This window comes from Cottoperca gobio, unplaced genomic scaffold (genome assembly GCF_900634415.1).
Source record: "Cottoperca gobio unplaced genomic scaffold, fCotGob3.1 fCotGob3_321arrow_ctg1, whole genome shotgun sequence".
Taxonomy (NCBI): Eukaryota; Metazoa; Chordata; class Actinopteri; order Perciformes; family Bovichtidae; genus Cottoperca; species Cottoperca gobio.
In genome coordinates, this window is record NW_021166930.1 from 200,548 (window position 1) to 211,540 (window position 10,993).

The window sequence follows — 10,993 nt, forward strand, 5'->3', positions numbered from 1 at the left end:
TGGTCATTAGGTTTTGAACAGCATCAAATGTATTCATGGTGTTCTGCTGTGAATCAAAGAAGCATCTGTCAGCTCCTCAACAACATCTGGAGGCACATCTGGAGGAGAAAACAGCTACGAGCAGTGATGTTAGTTCTGGATCAGAGTCAGAACATGAACCTGATTCAGAACCATCAGAACACATTAGTCTGTCTGAAGGGTATTACACATGTTGCTACAATATTATAGTGTACATGTGTCTGTTTGTATCAGCTGAATATATACAGTGTTCACTGTTTACCTTCAGGACATCTTGTGTTCATGGCTTTGCCGATGATTGTTAGATGATTGTCAGTTTGAAAGAAAAGTGGAAGAACAGATGCCAAGAAGTGTCCACTCTTACATCTGTAGGTGTAAGGGATTTGAAAGAGGAATAAGAGTGTACACAAGTTGTTTGGAGATCTGCAGATATGAAACACTGTATATCCTTCACAAACTTCATGTTTCCTTGATGAAAGTATTTCTTCATTACAGACAGACGGATCAATCGTGGTGTTTTCTGTGTGTCTTTCTTCCTGTTGGTCCTTCCTAACTTCTCAAAGCTGCTCCCTTCCTGCTACATGTTTGCATTAAGCTGAAATGAAAAGGATCAGTGAATGCTTTAACTCTCACAGAAAGAGAAAGGAACAAGTGTTTTCTGTCTTTCTTTCTCAGCTCAGGCACAATAAATTGCTTAGCTGATGCACTCTGGGAAATTGGTTATGTGTTATGTGTCTGTGACGAGCTATAGGCTCTGTCCCGATCACTTCCTTTACTACCTTTACTACCTTTACTAGAAACAGTCAGTGAGTATGCATAGGGAAAGTGAGAAAGACAGAGAGAGACACTGGAAGAGAGAAAAGACCTGAACTTTTTCTGCCTGAAGGTAAAAGCTTCTTTCTGATTCCTGATTATACAGTGTTACATTTCTGTAACAAATCCTCACCTCAGCCACAGACAATTTACATTTAAATAGGAATACTGGGCTGTGAAGATAACATTTCTGAGCCTGGGGATAATGTATTAGTGTAAGTCTGTCATCATATCTGCCTTACTTATGAATCAATACATACAACTTATTAAACAAACTTGTGAGTGAAACAACGTAAACATATAAGCTGTGATATGGATTCACTTTAACAAGCAGCAGAGATTTTTAATGTTTGGCTCAATCAGTTTACAGTTCATCCGCCTCACAGTTGGTCTATGTCATCGTATACATTCTGGACGCAGTTGGTACATTTCCATGTTGGTGTAAAAACTGGGGGAGTTTTCTGGGTGTAGATGATGCAAATTATGTGACTGCTGCAAATATTGGGGATTAATTCTGCATACTATTATATACATATCATCGTATACTAATCCACTGTTGTCACTCACACACACACAATACAGACATTTATTTGACATGCACCGTGGTATACAGAATAACATAGAGACACAGAACACTATAAATAAACAGACATGCTGATTGCTGAAATGTGTTTCAACTACAAATGTCAAGATCCTTCTGGCAGACCTGAATTAAATGGCAGTTGCATATTTCACAGCTGTCATACATTCCATTAAAACAGGAAGTGACCGTGTAAATTCATTTAGTGGCAGTGATTCCTGACAAATCAGGGTAAGGCTTCATTTCCATAACTGAAACCCAGAGCAGTGAAAATCCATCTTTCTGTCTGAATGAATGAAGGTGTCAGAGTTTCTTACATGACTTATGAAGAGAGGAACTATTTAACTGTGGGGATGTACATCGGAGTGAATGTTGAACTAACATCTCAGCAGCTTTTGCCTTGTTACAGTGAGAGAGAAACAGACAACAGATTAACTGGAGGATTCATGGATTGATTGATACTGTTTATCCAATCACATCGTCTGAAAGAATAGTGTTAATCTTGAACATTTATGTTTACAGAAATACAATTAGAAGTTTGTTTTACTGCTACAACTACAATCCTCAGATTGAAATACACCACAGGGTTTAGCTGACCTTGTACAGTAGATAACATGTTTAACGTGCAGCATCATAGGGACGGGGAAATTCCAAACCTCATAATATATTCGTGTCTTCCAGGATTTCCTCTCCAGCAGCCTCGTCCTTGTGATATTATGCTCCAAACATTGTGCCTTTTTTCTATCATCATGCCACCTTCTCTGTTCACGTCACTAATCATCAGCATGCAGTAAGCAGTGACACATCACTTCTAAAGGCCCATATTATAAATAATATATATACATTATTATAAAGCAGGTATTATTGTTATATATAAATACTGTGAAAGTATAGAAACACTCAATCTATGGAGAAAACAAACAAACAATGTGTCCCAGTTTATTTCAGGTTGAAGTTTGTGTGTATATGCGTTGAATTGAAATTAATTTGCAGTTTTGTTTGTTTCCTCAGATTAATGAGGAGAAACGTTTTACAATCTCTGTTGATATTCTGTATATGGAAATGTTGTGAGACAGTTTCTGTGCTGTGCTGAACAGCATGTCGGAGATCGTGTCACAAATGTTTGTTTACTGCACTGAAAAGACTTTCAGCTTGTAATACTGATTTATTTACAGATTTATTTTAATTTATTTATTTCACAGCTGAAATCCTGCCTCTTGATAGATTGGGCTCGGCCCAAAACTGCTGCCGTGCTTCGGGCTCGGGGGGGGGTTCCATAGAAACTGTGCCGGTTCAGGGATCATAGCTCAAACATTAAGTACAATTCAAAGCAGTTCTTAAATGGAAACAAATGTTTATATTTTTCAAAACATTGCTTTAATAAGAATCCTACAGCAAAGAGAAAAAGTGTTTTGTGGGGACACAGCGTTACCCTGAAGCATTTTAATACTTGATAGCAGTAAAGCTGCAGCCTTTCCCCGACAGTCCCACTTTTTGATGATTCAACAAACTGCATATCAGTATGTGATGTAATGCATAATGCATTCTGCAGCTGGTATTACCATTACTACTCCTATATTTCTCTCTCTCGCCTCTTACTCTGTAATCGTTTCATGACTCATATTGAAGGTTCACTGCCCTCCAGAATAACCTTTGACCTTATAAACTACTAGTGGAGTTAAAGCATCTTCCACAAACAGCTGAGCTCTTATTTATCCTCAACAGTCCAGCCTCACTTCATTTCCTGAGGTGCTGTGCTGTAGGACTCTTCAGACTAACTACAGATCTACTGTGGATCTGATCCGTCTGCTAAATGAAGCTGCTTATTTAAACACCCTGTACAGTTCAGCAGCGCTGAGGAGAGGAAGTGAGCAGTCATTGCTCCTGTGTTAAAGTAAACAGGAGCTTTGTTTGTCCTTCCTCTCTGCGGTCAGCGAGGTTGTGAAGAATACTCATTGTTGACAATTGAAGTCATACTGTAGTGCTGAGAACATAAACTACAACACCCACTCTCTCATCATGTGCATGTAATATGTGGAAAGGCTCTGCTGCTGTCATGATAAAGGGTCATGCTGGCTGTTTGCTCACAGTGTCAGGAGAGGTTTTGGGGGGGGGGGGGATGTGATGGACAAAGACATTAAGGACAGCTGGTGCAGTGTGGACTCACCTGTGGCTCACTCTCTTCTGGCTCTGCAGCTGCTTCTGCCGTCCACTGTGAGACAGCTGTTTAGTCACAGCTGTCTCACAGTGAAGGTGATGACAAGCCTCGTTCACGCTGAGCTGCCTGGTGGGGAGAGTGCCGGCCGTGGTGCTGCCATGGCTTCATGAGCTGAGCAACAGGATTCTGTGATCCAGAGAACTTGTATCACAAAACATCAACATGTTTACAGGAGGTTAATCAGTTTTATTAGCTAGCCAACACTGACTTAACTGTCAGCTGTTGACCACAATGGGTCAAAACGATAGATAGATAGATCCAACACATCTTCCCCCACTCAGAAACACAAATGGGAACAAAACTTGTTTTATAATCATGTCTGTAGGAACACATTTCTCTCTGAATCAGTACATCGAACAATGTTCCTTTTCATACATACGTGCAGGTCTCTGAGTAAGTACAGATGTTCCCTCTTCAGCCATTCATCCAACAATTCTGGCCAAAAACACTGTTTCAGTGGCTTCACTCTGAATCATGTCATGCTGCATTTCTGTTTGGAAACAAACATCAAGAGAAAAGTGGTAACAACACAAAGAACAGCAGATACTCAGGGTGTGTTTGAATGCTAGAAACTGGGCGTAAGAAGAAAGTGTGATCCACTCAGATAACAGCTACACAGCCACTCCACTCATCAACAGATGGAAGGGAAATGTGCATGTGGAGATAAACGAGCATTTGATCAAGTTCAACAATGTCCCTCCAAACGTGTTTATTGTCAGTATTTAGTTGGGATTGAGTCTGTGAAACAATGACATCATCTATACCAGACACTACATCAAATCACATCATCAGCAAGAAAAGAGTGTCAGAGATTTTACAAAACTTATAACAAGAACATTTCTACATACTGCAGCGAAACACTTTACCCATATCCCATTAGGATCTGCACAGTCCTTGAAATGTTGACAGTTTCTTTAGAATTCTCTCAAAGATTGTATTGTTCATTAAACTTTCTCTCAGAGGATCTGAGAGGTGTGAGGACTTGCAGTGTGCCACACTAAAACTTACTCGCATCAAAGACGAACAGCCTCAGCATGTTCAGTCCAGAGCCAGATACAAGAGCAACATTTCCCTTTTCAGATACTCATCAGGTTCCACACAATGTTAGTCACAGAAAATCTGTTCTTACTCCAACCTTCTGAAAGCAGCTGAATCGACCTTCATCACTCAGAGAAGAAAGGAAGAAGGGTAGGAGGAAGAAAACAACTGAATGAATTGAACAACAACAAAAAGCAGTAAAATTGATTTTTACAGTATTTTTGCTGAACAAAAGCTTCTGAGGAGAAGATGCTCTACGTGCACAAAGAGAGAGAACATCGGGAGAAGACAGGATGGTAGATGGAGGAAGGTCAAGGGAGATGAAAGTCAGGAAGGCAGAAAGGAAATAAATAAAGGAATGTTGAGAGATGAGATCTAAAATGTTGTTCATGAAAGCCATGACAGGGAACAAACATTTCCAATTAAATTCTGCCACAAAACCAATTCTGCATAAGAGCTGTTCAAATCAAAGTGCAGTTAGCCTTTTCATTTCATAGAGTGAATTCAAATAGTGCGTGTGTGTAATGAGTAGTAATACAGCTAAATAATGGAGAAACCTCCAGGTCTGGTATTATTAAACTTGTGATTAGACTGATAAGTTGATTCTCTCCAGCTGTTTGATAGAAGGGGAATATTTCATGACTCATACGGTCTGTGCCATAGTTGTTGGCTCAGAGACGTTATGGGTTTCATATTCAACATCATGTTAAGGAATATTGAACGAATTGATCATCTCCTCTAATACTTTTTTTTTTCAACAAACCCTCCATCTAAATAATTGTGCCAACTGAATTATTATATATTAGGGTGTGTTGCACCAGTTCTCAGATCTCTTTATAAGCTTCTATACGACTTTAAATTGACTCCAAGGTTCTGCTCCTTGTTAATAAAGCACTAAATACTCTCACTCCACAACACCTCTCAGAACCGCTCAGTGCTTATGAGTCAACCATGTTTCTCAGGTCATCTCACACAGGCCTGTTTCAAGGAATAAAGTGAAGTCAGGGGAAGCTTGTGTTACGTTTAATGCTGCAGTCTCTGGATCAGCTTCAGATGACCTCAGATGCAGCAGTGTGGACCTCATTTAATAGAAAGCTTAACATTATGCTTTTCTCTTTTCTTTAGAGCAGCTTCTTCACTGCTGTTTGATAAAGATTATAGATGTGTGTGTGTTAGTTCTGTTGGATTGCTTGATATTTAATGTAGGACTTGATGTAATCCATTTTGTTTTCTGCTGTTCTCATACAAACAAGTTTGTCTGTGTATGAAATGAGATATGAACTGAAACAACGTGGTCCCTATATATTCCTCTACACTCTCTTCCCCCTCTCTATCTTGCAAGGGTGTTCTAGTCCAAACAGCAATGTTAAGCAGCACAATCATCACAAAGTGACTGCACAGCAGAGAAGCGTAGGCCACGCTGGACTTGTTCATGCATTGAGGCATTATTTCCACCTCCCTGCTGTGAGCGCCACAGTGCTGCTGGCCACCTGGTGTGCTTCTCTGAATGTCAGCTCTCTCCCTGGTGTGGGATTTGGTGCCAGTTTGGTGGGCTGTCCAGTCTGTATTCAATTAATGTTGATAAGGTTGCTGGTGTGTACCACTGTCTGTATGTGATGAATTTAGAAGCCTCGCAAACCTGCCGTACCACGTGACTAATTCAGGAACTGGTTTGCGGGTTTGACATGCAATTCGAAATATAAGCGGGAGCGAACCGCAATTGAACCCCCTCATAATCAAGACTTTATTTAATAAATTTGTGGGTTGTTGTCGTAGTATGCGTTGTTGGTATTGCGTTTATATTGGGTCATTATGGAGCCAGCTAGCGAAAAAACTTCCCTGTGAGCAAGTAAATAAACCAAATTTAAATCTGTTGAAACAATAATGTACATCCCATATAGTAAAGACCAGCCCTGGTGGCGCAGCTCGTAGAGCAGGTGACCCCCTTTCAAAGGCTTACCGGAGCGGCCTGGGGTTCGAAACCGACCAGTGACCATTTGTTGCATGTCATTCTCCTTCATCCAATTTTAAACTATATTAATATTAGAGGCATAAAAAAACTCCACATTTTTTCCCCCAGCACTTTCTTCTCAATAACACGTACACACAATCATCAAACTTTCTTTTTTTAAATAGAACATGATATTCAGTCTTAGATGTGTGCGTCAAAGAATTTTCAAGGCAAACTTTAAATCCACTGCAACCTTGCACTTCGCCAAAAGCTTCGAGTAATGAACCCATTTTTGAAACAATTGGCTGAAGTGGTTCAGTGCTTCACAAAAGCTTAATTTGCCCATCACTACTTCACACACCTAAGCCATGTCATTATAATCACCCTGCCGGTTTTACATTTATTGTCCACTTGATGGTGCAGTAGAGCAAATGAAGCACCATGAAGCTTCGGCCCATGAGTGAACCAATTGGATGGAAAGCTTCAATGCTTCATGAAGCTTCATCTCGCCATCACTACTGGTGATGAAATCATAGCTGCCATTAGCAGCTTCCATGATTTAACAAAACAATGAGAGTCTAAACAATTAAAGAAGTAAGAAATAAACGTACCTTCACATCATATATTTGAATGATACAGAGTGAGTCACCAAGCTCCCCAGGCAGTGTCACTTTCCTGTCAGTATCTATACAACATTCCTGTCCTGCTGAAGGCCTTTAAATGTCCTTTCACCGTCTCATAGTTTAATAGTTTAGTTATCTCAGCAGGGAAAGCACAGGTGTAACTAATTAAGTTAACGATGGCTCAGCTCCACTGAGTGTCAGTGAGCACTACAGCAGAGCCCAGGACTCATCGTTAGTCATGTTATTAATTACACCTGTGCTCTTCCTGCTCTGATGGTAATAACTGTTGGTATTGAAGCAGCTCTTGCAGCAGGATTGGTTAAACTGATGTGTGCTGTATGACAGAAGTCACTGCTACAGAGAAACTAATGAATGACTGTACCACACTATAGTTTCAATCTGAAACTAATTTATATGATACAATAATTGAAACAATGATATATATTTAGATGAACATGTTTATGAACTGTATGGAGTAAATATTGTTTAATATTGTATTATGTATTTCTGCTTCTAAAGGTTATCTCATCAGTTTTCTCTCTATGGAACAGATGTGTTGTGCATCAATCTTTCCACAGACTTTATAGGAGTATTGTGAATTTTAAAACTCATACATGACAAGCAGACTGTGGGGAACTGAGTCCTTTAAAGTGGGATTTCTGGGTGAGTTCAGCCATTCACTACTACAGAGAGAGAGAGAGAGAGAGAGATTCCTTTCCTTTGTTGTACCATATGAACAACTGAGGAGAATCCTAATGGGAAGAAAGAAAAGGTATTTCTGAATCTTACTTTCATCAGATTCTCTCTAAAAGATTTAGAGTGGGCCTTTGAAAAAAGGTAGAAGAAAGCTGAAAGGTTCAAAGTGTAAGATATGCCATCATTTAAACTGAAAACATTAAAACGATTCACTAACATTATCAACAGAATGTGAACAGTGTTGACATTGTGTTAAAGACTTCTATGTGTTGTGTTGCAGAGCTATCGACTGATATTATCAGTCTAACTGACTAGTTCCGCTCCGTCCAGTCTTGTAATACCACGTGTTCCTCTAGAGGCGATAGTGAGTCACTGTAGTAAGTCTGCCCTCAGTACAGAGAGAAGAAGCATAGCTACCTGAACATGGATGTATTGTTCCTGACTGTTTCACCGAGGCAGTCTTGGAAACGGTGTAGCTTCAGTTAGCAGTTAGCTTGAGGACTGGGGAACTGCAAACTCCCTGTTGCTGCTGTTACAAAGGTCCACCAGCCCGCTGTGACAGCAGGCGCTGGGGCTTGTTCTGGCTGAGCTCGAATCTCTTTCGCCACTGACTCGGGCTCCGTGTGACGAAGGTGACTGCCGAGTGCCGGCTCTGCTGACCTCTCTCCTCCGCGGCAGCTGCTCTCCTGGCAACTGGAAGATGAGATGAATACGTCGGTCGTTTTCTACTTTCTGACACTTTGGATTTTGTCCAATAAACAAACTAACATGACATTACACAGACTACAGCCCCCTGTTAAGATTAGTGCTCCAGTAAACACAGATGGATCAGCCCCACATGAAGATTATAAGACAGCAGTGTTTTAGCAGTTTGGTCCAATTTTGCTATTCTTGCCCACTGACTGACTGACAGGCATTACACAGTATTAAAAGCAATATACAATATTATTAATAAATTAGAATACAACATATACACCAAACTACTACAACTAAAATATGAACGTTACAGATTGTATGGACCCAGTTTAGAGGTGAAATACTGCCCCCTGTTTCTTTGGAGCAGGTGGTTTGGAATTACACATTGAACCTTCAAATAAAAATTAAATAGGGTTTAAAGTGGGAGCGTATATAAAGAATGTATTGGATGTTTGAGGAAATACCTGTGCCAGTCTTGTTACTGTCAGAGTGTTTACCTTGTGTTGTAGCTGACAGGTGAGGGATTGTGTCATCATACTGCAGGAGCTACGAGACGGTCATATTTTATACAGAAACCCTGAGGCTGAAACACTGGAGCAGCTCGGACTTTGGAGTGAGCTACATGTGTTTGTTCAGTGCCAGTGGCAATGTCACATAGAAGGTACTGTTCTCTTGAGCCTTTTGTAACCACAATGTTCCAGGAACTGTGGAACCAGAGGAACTAAACTGGGTACTGAAACTCTATTTTGAGCATTCCCAGTCGACAACAACTAAATAACTGTGAAGATTAGGCTACTTGACAACAATGACATAATCTGAATCACAATCTTTACAAATTAGAAACACACATATGATGTTTTTATTTATTTGCGTGACACTGGTGTTTGACATACATGTAATGAATGAGCAAATTAAAAGAAGACTGAAAACTCTGGAGTGCCTGTCTGCACAGTAGATTATCTGCTGAGTGTCTGATTGTTTCATGGTGGTTACTTTCTAAAGCAGAATACATAACCATCTGAGAATAACATTTCAATCCCTTTGTTATCTCTAGTTTGTTCAACCACCGTCACTTAAACTAAAAACATGTGCTGGTCATATCTAATGAGCGGTCATGCTGAGCTGGTGAACATTCAAACCTGAATATGATTATATTTGTAGCTTTCAGCTGTGGCTGCTGCCAGCAGGACTGGTCTGCTGCTCTGAGTGTGAACTTGGTCCTGTATGCTGCGTAATAACATCCTGTACTGCTGGTAGCTCTGTGAGGTCACACTGCACTCCCACAGCACTGTGTGACCCAGCATGCAGGAGGACAGAGCTGCAGGGACTGGTCAGGGTGTAGGAGTACAAAGAGAACAAGTACGTGTCATGTAATGTAATAAACAGAGAAGACAGAGACAATAAGAATCACTGAGTGAAAACCTGAATTATTATTGTGGGAGTTGGTACTGAAGTGAGTTTGTTGTCTGTGCTGTTAATAATTGATGTTAATGAAAGCCTGCTGTGTCTCCTCTCTGATTATCGGACTATAGTTGTGTTCCTTTAGCCCTTTTCCCATATTATCACTTGTAAAGCAGGAACAACATAGGTGTCACTAACCTCAACCCTCGACTGAAAGGCAGCCATCGTTAATGTTATTAATTACACCTGGTGTTTTCCTGCTATGACCTGTCCCCTCTTTAGAGTTTCCTCCAAATGCAGCTGAACAACTCGGTGCTCTGTAGGTGAATTGGGACACAACAATAACTACTAACAACTAGGACACAACAATATCTTGACCTCAGTATCCCATAATCCACTGTGTGATAGTTTTTCTGATTAATGCTTGTGCTGTTATGTTTAAGTTATATGTGATCTGTTGATGGTAGACATGGAAAAGATTCCCATGTTTGTGACTTGCAAACTTTCACATCATCAGACAGCTGACGTGTGAGAAGAAGTCCTCCTCCTGGTAAACACAGGGATCACTGTAGATGTACTACAAACAAGGAAAAATACCAACATATTTATTTTACATAAGCAGATTTAATGAAGGAACACTGAATTATCAGTTGTGTTTTTATGTCTACACGTTAGCTCAGCAGTTTATATAATTTAAACCAGAGCAATTGAAGGAATTGATCAACACTGTATCCCAGCAGATGGTGAGCTAATGACTGTTCATAATGGAAGAAATGGACATTAAGTCATCTGATAATCTGTGTGTGTGTGTGTGTGTGTGTGTGTGTGTGTGTGTGTGTGTGTGTGTGTGTGTGTGTGTGTGTGTGTGTGTGAGATCGATCACACTGAGGTGTTTAAAGTTTAGACTTAATGCCTTTTATTAAATCAGAACAGTTCTATGTAAATGTATCGTATGTAGG

At 40.2% G+C, this 10,993-nt stretch overlaps 1 long non-coding RNA gene across 3 annotated transcripts; it reads right to left on the minus strand.

Moving 5' to 3' along the window:
- Positions 1–280: 280 nt before the first annotated feature.
- On the minus strand, positions 281–7,332 carry LOC115005571 (uncharacterized). 3 transcript variants are annotated; one of them, XR_003831966.1, is made up of 4 exons: positions 7,230–7,332; positions 4,009–4,119; positions 3,579–3,755; positions 281–384 (listed from the first exon to the last, which is right to left on the minus strand). It is a non-coding gene; the product is annotated as an uncharacterized LOC115005571 (long non-coding RNA). The 3 variants fall into 3 exon arrangements; XR_003831967.1 differs by lacking the exon at positions 281–384 and adding an exon at positions 504–613; XR_003831965.1 differs by lacking the exon at positions 281–384 and adding an exon at positions 2,597–2,694.
- Between the last annotated feature and the right edge of the window lie 3,661 nt (positions 7,333–10,993).